Source organism: Alligator sinensis, unplaced genomic scaffold, assembly GCF_000455745.1.
Source record: "Alligator sinensis unplaced genomic scaffold, ASM45574v1 scaffold108_1, whole genome shotgun sequence".
In the NCBI taxonomy this organism is placed as follows: domain Eukaryota; kingdom Metazoa; phylum Chordata; order Crocodylia; family Alligatoridae; genus Alligator; species Alligator sinensis.
Window position 1 is genome coordinate 688,578 of NW_005842110.1, and position 11,414 is coordinate 699,991.

Consider the following 11,414-nt stretch of genomic DNA (forward strand, 5'->3'; position numbering starts at 1 on the left):
CTCCTCATCATTGTTGTTGCCCTCCACTGGTGTCTCTCCAATTTGTCCACATCCTTTCTGTAGTGGGAGACCCAAAACTGAACGCAGTACTCCAGATGTGGCCTCACCAGTGCTGAATAGAGGAATAATCACTTCACTTGACCTACTGGCAACATACCTACCAATGCAGCCCAGGATGCTGTTAGCCTTCTTGGCAACAAGGGCACATTGCTGGCTCATATTCAGTTTATTGTCCACTGTAACCCCCAGGTCCTTTTCTGCAGAGCTGCTGCACTGCCAGTCAGCCCCCAGCCTGTATTGGTGCATGGGACTGTTCTGTCCTAAGTGCAGGACTTTGCACTTGTCTTTGTTGAACCTCTTCTCCTAATCCTCCAATTTATCTACATCACTCTGAATCCTAGTCCTACTCTCCAGCATATCTACTATTCCCTCCCACTTGGTGCCAACTGCACTTTAAGCCATCTTCCAGGTCGTTGATAAAGACAATGAACAAAACTGGCCCCAGGACTGACCCCTGGGGCACTTGATACCAGCTGCTAACTAGACATCAACCCATTGATTACTATTCTCAGAGCCCGATGTTCCAGCCAGTTTTCTATCCATATTATCGTCTATTCATCTAGCCCATACCTCCTTATTACAGTCCATTCATTCAGCCCATAATTCCTTGGGATAGTCCTAATAGCACTCAGTCTTGCACCACAAACCCTTCCTTACCCCAGCCCAGCCCCTGGCTTGTTTACTTTTCATTCCATCCAGGAAGAGCACACACCAACTGCTGAAGCTTCCTTAGCCTGACGAAGGGTTTTTGAACCCGAAAGCTTGCTTAATAAATATTCTCCAACTATTTGGGTTGGTCTAATAAAAGATATCAAATTCACCCAAGGAACCTTGTCTCCTTACCCCCCTTGCACTTTCAGCACCACACTGGTATCTCCCAGTGTCCCTTGTGGTAAAAAACCTTAATTACCAAGGGGTGCTTCTACATTAGATGCTAACTGCACAATAGTCTAATAACACTGCACAGTACAGAATCAGATCATGGACAGTGCTAATACACTACTGCACAGTATTATTAGACTACAGTCTTATCACTAAAAAGGTATTTGCCAGCGCTATGGCCCAGTAACTCTGGTTACTGCACATTTATTTAGTACTTGATTATACAAATACTAAATTAAAGGTGCAGTAACCACATTGCATTAATGAACGTATAGACACACGTAAGGGGGCTTATTGTGGCTGCAAGTCTAGAAAGAAATGGTGACCTAACCCTTTCACAAAGAGAACTCCCATATCTTGAAATCAGGGTATTACGGTATGCTTAGGATGTTTCGTCATCTCCTAGCATTGTTAACAAGGCCCACATTTAAACCTCATCAAAACCCTTTCAGTTTCCTTTCTGATTTTTATATGCCTGAAGTACTGATAAATCCTTCACTGCAGAGGGTTCCCTGGGTTTTAATTCAGTGGCTCATTTGTCTGAAGGTATGTCCTATCCTGTTACAAAGTGCTTAGTCGGGGACAGAATATTTGTCGGTGAAAATATCTGTTACACTTTCAGCTTTTTAAAGATTTCTTTCCCTCATCTCCATCTTCTCATTTTCCCCCATATATACCTCAGGACCATAAGAATATCAGATAACCACATGATAAATTAGGGAGAGGTGAATGTACATTGCACCTCAGTACCTCTCCTCCAACTGCTTGCCCATTTGAGCTTGTTCAACAACACATGTAAGCACATGCTTACATTCCATTGCAAGGCTTGCAAAAAAAATAGGCATCTTACAACAGAAATAGTTAGTGAAACAATTCAGTGGTTCAGTGTCCACTGTTTATTAGAATTGTTTTGGGCTGAACCCTTTTTATTTTAAGAAGTGGCAATGAAGTAAATAAAGTACCAAGCCCATGAAGAATCCCATCAAGAAATTCTGTGTAGTTTCAGCACCTTGTTGTATTTTACTCATTTATTACTATAAACTTCAAACAATAAACTTACTACAATAAACTTCAAACAATGACCTTACAATAGCAGTCTGGCTGTGCAGTGACCAAGAATGTATGCAGGCAAAGTGAATAGAAGCAATCTTGATTCTAACAGCCAATGGAAGAAAAAACGTGTATGCCTAGAGTACAGTTTCAGAGGATTCTATTAAGCAAGATTCTACTATATGTCAGCAAATTCATGTAGTACAATGGTTTTGGCTTTGGGTTTGGTTTTAATATGCAGGATCCGAATGACAAGGATACATTGTACTCAGCCTGTGGTTTCTGAGTTTCAGGGGTTTTTTTCTTTCCTTCTATTGCCCATATTGCACTGTATGAAATACATCCATAAAGTCATGTCCCAATGTCTTTGGAAATGTATAGCATATCCACTCATGACATACTCCACTTATTCCTTTTTGAACCAGACTGTATTTTCCACAATCCACTTAGGGGTGTCTATATTATTGAGGTTTTTTGGTTACTACTGACTTCAGAGCCCGGACTAAACAGCACTTATTTATATATAATATTATATATAAATAATAATAATAAATATTATTATATATAATATTATATATTATTATATAATATTATATATAATATAATAACATATATAATATATATATAGTATTTATAATATGTATATATATTATTTATATATAATATTTTAAACTTCAGAACTAATGCTAACACCTGCTGATCATCAGTCTGTACATTTAATATGCATGTTGTATCCATAGCATTTGACTTTTTTCTGATTGCCCATGTTTTCAGAATGGAAGCCATCTAGGCAAGGGACTATGTCTTCATATATGGTAGTTCGGTACCTAGTGTGAACACATGTGTACAAACAACAAACTAATTTTATAGTCAGTGCAGTATTGAAGTAATGCAGGGCTAGTTACATCTCTTCCCTCACCTTTCATATATTGGAAATCTCCACTCATGGGAGAGGGACTTTTCTGTCTTTCTCCACATTTGGATAGAGCCTAAGGAGCATTTGGATAGACCCCAGGAGCAGATGTAGTGCGGGGTGCAGTGGTGTGATGACACCCGCCTCTGACTGCATAGTGCACACGCAGCAAGCTCTCTACTGCCTAGGGCTCTGGTCTCCACTACTGCTCTCTGATGCTGGTCACACCCGCATGACAGTGAGCTGTCCACCACACCTCCCTTTTCAGGACCCCAGTCCTTCTTAGGACCTTTCAGCATTATCACAAGAATGTACAGTAATCACTCTCATCATCATCATCATCATCATCATCATTGGACTGTGCCTGTGCAGCACCTGGCATTTCTCAGTTGCAAATGTAATATAGATAATAACAACAGCCCTTCTCTGTGCCTGTTCCAGCTGTTTATGCCTGAAAGACCAGCTGTTTATGTCTGAAAGACCAGCTGCTCCCTCTGCCAGAATTCAGATCCTTTTAGGTAAAGCTAAAATTGTGATACATTAGTTTTGTTTTTCTTCTTTGTAATCAACTGCTATTAAGAAAAAATGTTATTGTTGTTATTAACATTATTATTAAACATTCAGGAATGGGGAAAGCTGAATTTTGATCCCAAGCATTTCATCACAAAAGGTTCTTTTGTCAGAATCTGCCTTTGATGGTCCTGACCTAAAGGCGGTTCTGGTGTTACAACAAAGTGGAATTTGCACCTCATCCATAAAACATTTTAAATCAACTACATGGTTTTATCTGCCTCTGCCATCTAGGCTGGATTAAAAAGGGTAGGTAATCATGTTAATGACCATGGTTATGTATACCTGTGATAGACGGATGGATGGATAATTAGGTGGGTAGAGAGAGAGATTAAACAGATGAAGACCCCATGTTCAGAAAAAGATTTCCTCAATGTCTCCACACTTTTTTTAAAGACTTATTATTTTTGTGCCTTCCACTGCTTTGTGGAGAGCTAGGATAGTATGAGGTGAAAACCAGCACCTCCAGCAGAAAGATGTGACTATAGGAAGAGCCTAGTATAACACAGGGACAGAATTCCAATGAGCAGGTGCCAAAGGCCCTGTGAATACAGTACCTTTCATTAATATCATGGACAGTCTGGAGGTTTGAAGTGTGCAGAAGAGGGCATACCATGCTGCCCCTGGTAGGTAGCAGAGGACGAAGTCACAGACCAAGAGTAAGAAACTCCTTTTTCCAACTTGAGTAACCCACATAATCAATGTTCAATGCAAGGGGGACCAACGCATCCAAACTGAAGCATTCTAAACCCAATTCAAGGAACAAAGGATGCCAATATTTTCATGCAAAGAAAAGATTACGCTTCTGTGAGAGGAAACCAGCTTCAGAAAATACACCCCGAGCATTACGGTGCCCTGCAGCACCTGGCATTGACACACATCTTTGTAATTCCTTTTCAGCACAGGTTGCAGGTGATTATATATACAGTGCAGACAATAGTGTAATCTTGAGGTACCTGAGCTAGTTTTAAATGATCTTGCTGAGGCACTGGAAACTACCTGTCTATAAGAGCACAGAGCTCATGCCAGCTAATTGACAGCACAGGGCAGATAGGCAGATAGTAAAGCAGGGTGCTGTATCCAGCTGCAGAGTTCAAAAGTGTCTATATTCAAAACTCTTGGCAGCTGGCATTTGATCTAAGCTGTACTTTGCCAGCAAGGGCTCCCATAGCCACCACTGCACTAAGGCTGAGAAAACAGAAATGAAAACTAGAACAGAACAGAGTAGGCTGCTACTGCAAACAGGGAGTACAAGCCCAGTTGTCCCAGAAGCCTGACTGAAACAGCCTTTTCTTCAAAGAAAAAGGAAACAAGCTCCATTCACTGATGGAGGCAGTTAGTTGGGGTCAAGTGGCACGTGCAGTCCTGTAACATCAGAGATCTTCGTGCCAAGAAAAATATCTTAGTTGAGCTTCTTCCGTGCTGTTGGTAGGCAGGACAACCCCGTTGTTTCCTCCGGATTGGCGGCTAAACGGACAAATGGGAGTGTTTGTTGTACTTGGATCTGGTCTCATGTCCAGCTATAAAAAGTTTTGTGACTGCTGTTGTGGATTTTGCCAGCAGTACAAATTGCAGCACAAATTGTTGCTGCTGTCGACTGGGTGCATTCCACACTATGAAGGCAGGGCATTCAAGTTGATCTGAGGTCCTGCAGACTTCAAAGCAGGGACACTTGTGCCCTCCAAAATCATTAAAACTTCCTTCATTTTAAGATGTTTTTCTACTATCCCAAAACTTTTTGATTTGCTACAGTCATAGTTCCGTGTGTCAAAGGGGGAAGGAAATGATTTAAAGCTACTGACATCCTCCATTGTAACCTTGAGGATCAAGAGAATTTGAGTTTCTATGAATGTAGAAATGAGCTATAATTGTGAAAGAAAAAGCAAAGTTTCAGACAAATAAATTCTGAGTCTTTTCTCTTTGCCTGAGTCTATTTTAGTATGTTGTTCTAAACAACTATTGCCCATGCATTCTGATATCTTGATGACTACTATTCTACAAAGCAGTTTGTATACCACATACCAGTCTTATTATTTAAATAGCAATGACTGCATCATACAACTTTGCATTCTTATCACCTGTCGCCACTAGGGTTTTTCTCTGCTGCTTTTTCTTGTCTCTCTTTCCTTATTTTGACCTTTCTTCTCAATCCTCTCTTTCTATTACCAGAGAATAGGAATCCTGGTTTTCTCTGATAAAAAAAAAATCCCCAATTTTTGGATAAAAAAGTAACCCAAAATCCACATTTTTCCATTATTAACATGAAACACTGCAAATATATAAATGTATATACAGTGCTGTTTTGTTTTAATTATGAAAAAATGTGGATTTTGGGTTACTTTTTTAATCCAAAAATTGGGGATTTTTTTATCAGAGAAAACCAGGATCCCTGAAGATCTGATGACAAGAAATTAATAATGGTAGGATCAAGAAGCCCTGAGAGTGGCGCCATAGTGACAGGCATTCTTGTAATACATACTGGGCACATCTATATGTGCTATTAGCACACAGCAATAAACTCTGGCGCATATTGCTCTGGAGTTTATTGCTCCCAGGCATGTTGTTGGAATGCATGTCCAGGACCAGATGTTGAGCCAGGTCAGAGCAGCTCCAGCTGGCAAGGCATCCAAGGGAGGTCAGTCTGCCCGCCCGGGCTGCTCCAACCTGGCTCACCATGCTGCAGGGGGCACTGCCTGAGGAACAAGGGTGCTCCAGCGCAGGGCTAACCAGAAGGCAGCACCCACACTGAAGCAACCTTGTGTCCCAGCCAACTGCATCAGTGTCTACTTTGGCACTGCTGCAGAGTCATTAGTACTACCCCGCTAAAGAGTAAATTGGGGCCTAATAGGGCTGCACGTATTGACGCGAGAAATTTACTGTGGAGCTAATTAGTCTACTCTGCAGTAAACATCTCGTATAGATGCACCCACTGGGTCCTGCCATATGTTCAAATTAAAGCTGGATAGAAAGCAGCTATAAAGTTGTTACACATTTTTAAACACTAACTTTGCAGCTGGTTGTCGCTTTTTATAGCTGGGTAGATATTCTCATGGCATGATAATTATTTTGCACATATGGCTGGTCAGAATTTATTGCGCAATTAACTAGTTAATTGTGTAATATATGTAATGTGGCAGAAACCACTAAGAGACAACTCCTGCCCTGCTACAGTATCAAAAGGTGGCAGAAAGGATATATAATTTCCAGGTGGCTCGTCCAGGTGCACAGGGGGGCTCCCGGGCTCCCACTGCTGCACACACCCAGGGAGAGGCCCAGGGGGCACATGCCCCCCCAATTTGTGCATGGGGTGAGGTGGCTGCTACTACTCACTGGGCTTTGTGCCCCAAGCCACGAGCTGCAGGAGGGCTCAGGGAGCAAAGCCCAGTGCACTGTGGCAGCTGCTTCACCCCGCACACAGACCAGTGGGGCACGTGACCCCCAGGCCTTTGTCAGGGTGTGTGCAGTGGTGGGAGCTCCCCCACATGCCTGGATGAGCCACCCAGGCTCCAACCCTCCCCTGGTCTGAGCGAGGCCCCACTCACCCAGTCGTAAGAGCTACAGAGGGGAAGCATCCCACTCACCTGGCCCAGCCCTGGCAGCAGGGAACATGGCTCAGCCCAGCCGCATGCATCCTGCAGCTCCCATGTCCTGCCACTCCCAGACTGTGTCCTGGCTGCTCCCAGCTAGCCCACCCAGACTGAGATAGATTATCAGGAGATCCCTGATTGGCCAGTCAATTAGGATCAACCAGTTGGTGACCACAGCCTTAGCCTCTAGGTCCAATTTATTCAACAGGAATCCTCTGATTGATTTCAATGGACTTTGCATCAGGCCCTTGTTGTAACCACTAGGGCTGTGCGAAGCAGCTAGTATTTGCTTTGGATTCAGATTCGGCTGATTCAGGGGGCAGTGATTCAATTCTGGCTCTTTAAAAAAAAAAGCCCTGCACTCATCAGATCCTGCCAGGCTGGTGGGGGTGGGTGGCAATCCCTGGTGCCCTCCACTGCCCAGTGGTACATGGGGGGCTCTGCCATGAGCCCCCAGGAGCCCTGATGGCCATTGCAGCAGCTGGTGAGTGTGGGGCTTTTTTTTTTAAAGTGCCGGGACACTGGGGCAAGGTGGGGCAGCCATTGATGGGTCAGAGGGTGCTAAGGAGGTTTGGGGGAGCAGGCAGGGGATAGGGCCTGGTGGGGGTCCCCCTAATGGTCCCCTTCCCTCCTCCAGCCCCCCTCACACCCTGCCCCCTACTTACTGGCACAGAGTCTGGGTCCAGCTCCCTGTGGTGGCAAGCAGAGACTGCCCGAATCTCCAAGTCTCTCTGAAGCTCTCCAAATCTTTTCCAAATTGATTCAGAGAGCTTCGAATCAATTCGGACCTTTTTATTGGTCTCCCGATTCAATTCAGATTTGGCGATTTGGCCGTCGAATCAAACTGAACCTCCTCAAAATCAAATTAGCACCCAAAACTTTGCACAGCCCTAGTAACCACTATGAGGCAGGATGTCGTCTTATCACTACAACACCAAGCACACCACTGGTACTTAATATAAGAATAATTATCTGTAGGGATCTACCAAACACAAGGAGGCAGGTGGTGGATTTCAAGGGCAGATCTTGGGACTGGCAACCATTTTCATGGGTTTATCATGGCACCCCCCTCCTACCCTGCCACACCCCTGATTGGTCAAGGGATCCCACCTCCTGCCACTAACTGGTTTCTATCCAACTTTAATTGCACATATGGCAGGAACCAGGGGGCACATCTATACAAGATATTTACTGTGGAGTAGAGTAATCATATGGCCCTGCTTCTCCTCACTGACTGGCTGAGAGGGCTGTCCATCATGCAGTCTCACCCCTTGCCACTGATTGGTGAAGAGGGGCAGGGGACCACATGACAGGCAGCCCTCTCAGCCAATCAGTGGCAAGGGGTGGGGAAAGCAGCCATCTTACTGGCTCCAGTTCACACGGACATCCCCCCCCTCCCTTTTTTCCTGTGGATTTCACAGACATCACCTGATTTTGTGATTTCTGTGAACCCATGAAATCACGATTTGAGTAGGTCTCTAATTATCTGCATCCATGACTGACTATTCACTCTTGCCTGTCACTGTTTATAAAATAGGTAGGTAGGTAGGTGCCCAGTAACAGCAAAAAAGAGAAGCATGTTGATGTTTGAATTATTGATCCACTGAAAAAGTATGTTGATGCTGCAGTACATTGATGCACTGAAAAAGAAAGAGAAGCATGTTTATGTATTTGAATGCAGATAATATGGGTAAAATAGTTTTCAGCACTTAGTTTTTATCAGTTATGCCCCATTGGCTCATTTGTGGTGACAGAATGTGATGGGGAGAAGCTCTAAATTTCAGCTAAAGGCTCGGCTGAGAACACAGAGAAAAGGGGAAGGGAAAGGAAGTAGATGATCAAATACTAAACGTTCCACCTGAGCATCCTATGTTCTCCCATAATTTTCAGCAGTGTGCAAATCTCATTACTGTGATTCTACCACCCACTGCACAACCCACTTGCACTCTGGTAAAAGACTTTGACCTCCATAAAAGGTTTGCTTATATTGAATCCCACTTCATCATGTTTCAACGTGGAAAGAAATTGCAAAGGAACCTGTTTCCCTCTTGGTCTGCTCTCTAATGTGTTTCTTTTCTAGAGTCTCCCCTCTAATTTTTGGAAGTTTTCACTAGGTATGTCTACAAATTCATTAATGTGCTTTTGCTACTGCTCATTAATTTAGTACCTCTAATGTGAGGTACTAAATAAACATGCATTAGGCTGCTCTAACACTCAATAGTGAAAGCACACACATTCTTAGTGATGCTTAATGTGTAGTAGCATATTTTTTACCGTGTATTAGCATATTAGCACTTTTTTTGACATGACACTCTAATGAGCAGTAAAATAGGTTTCTGCACATTAAAACACATGTATAGACACACCCACTAAGTGCTGAATTCTTCTGAGGCACCAGTGTGTCACAAAGTCAGCTGCTTTCCACTAAAGACAATTTTGAATCTGAAACCTTCTTACACTGTGAGACATTACTTAGGACACAAAAGACAAAACCTTCCCTATCTAGCCTGTCTTCTGGGCTTTTATGTAAAGAAACATCATTACCTGTATATTTTCCAGTGTATTTATTTCCAGGCAGTTCAACAGATTCATAGGCATATTCTGTGGTTTATAAGTCACAAATTAAACTAACTAGCCCTCCCAGAAGAATTCCTCCATGAAAACCACATTTCCTAGCATCAGCTCTGCTTTATGACCATCTACATCTTAAAAGCAAACAAGGTTCAGTATTCAGCTGCCACACTTTTTAGTGGAGGGATATTTATCACCACTGAGCAACAGCAAACTGAGATACAGTGAAAGTGTTTAGCACAAATGGGCAGAGTCAGATCCGGCCTCAAACTTCACGCTCTCTCTGAACTGCTTCCCCCACCTCCCATTGACTATGCTAGAAAGCCAAGTTCAAACCACCTCAGTCTTTGAAGAGTTTTCAGGCTGGATGCAAATAATAACACTTATAACTTAAAGTGGCAAGCTTCATCCTCATCAGCCACCAAAGTTCCATACATGAAGCAGAGTTGGCTTGGTCAGCTCAATTGGACAAGATGAACCAACAATTATACACACACCTGCTCTATGCAGTGCAGAAATGACTTCTATGTGTGAACCACACACATAATGGGGCAAGGAGGGTCTGGATGAGCGCCCTATTCCTGGAGGGAGAGAGTGCATAACTGTCTTGAGTAGGTGACCTTAGATGCATTAGGTCCTCAGGAAGACTTTTCCTTCCCTGCCTCACCAACTTGGCCAGTGTGTCTGCCCCTACTGCCTGGCTCAGCTACTTAGTGAATGCTGCTTCCAGGTATCCACAGTTCACGAACAGGGTAACTGAGATACAGAGAGCTTAAAAATGTCAAGGTCACAACACCAGTTATCTAATCAAGAAAGGGACATAAGTCAGTGGGCCTGATTCTCCAATGCCTTGCAGCTCATATGTGCATTTACACCTGTGTAATGTGGGGGTAAAACACCACTATCCAGATGGCACAGAGCCTTGAGATCATTTTGCAAAGGGGTGAATGATAAACTGAAGTGCAAGGAATAAGCTCTCAAGTGTCCTGATGGCCAGTAGAGTGCACGGTGTGCTAGAGCACAGTTACCCCTCTGCAGACCAGAACTTCCTGATTTGAACCCATTTCGAAGGGGGGGGGGGGGGGGGTTCTTAAATAAAAGAACAAGCCTGGACACCTTGACTCGGGGCTGGATGAACTTGCCTTTCTTGCAGAAGCTTAATTGTAATTTGCCTTGAATTAACCCATTGTCCCAACCCATAATATAAAATGGAGATTTTGCACAAACGTCATTGTTTTCCCTGTTTCTGAAATCACCAATACAACATGAAGCAAAATTTTAGTACATAGAATATTTTCACAAACCCGCAGAGGTCTATTAGATAAGTAACCACAAACAAGTGAAAAAACCAGGCGAAAATTCAATTCAAGGTTTGCTCCAGGATAGACGTCTTGCTACAATAAATTAAGGTGTTTTCCGTTATTAAAAATAAACAAAGCAATGAAAGTGAACCATGTCACCATTCATATACTCAAAAAACATCTTTAATCTGCTTGGGAAAATCTTTTTTTTTCTCCTAACAGGAAAAAATATTAGTTGTCCCGATAACAAGCAAAACAAAATCAACCAAAGGGCATCAAGAGACTTCCTGAAATTGAAAAAAACAATGTTTTGTGTAACAAGTTTTTTTGGATTTTTTTATAAGCATACACAGCAAGCAAAGAATTCTTCCAGTTTTCTACAGGTCACTTCTGGTTTTGGGAACACAAGGAAGACATGTGCAAGATTAAGAACATTTTACATGTTATTTAACCTTGCAGCATTTTGTAGTTGTCATCCCC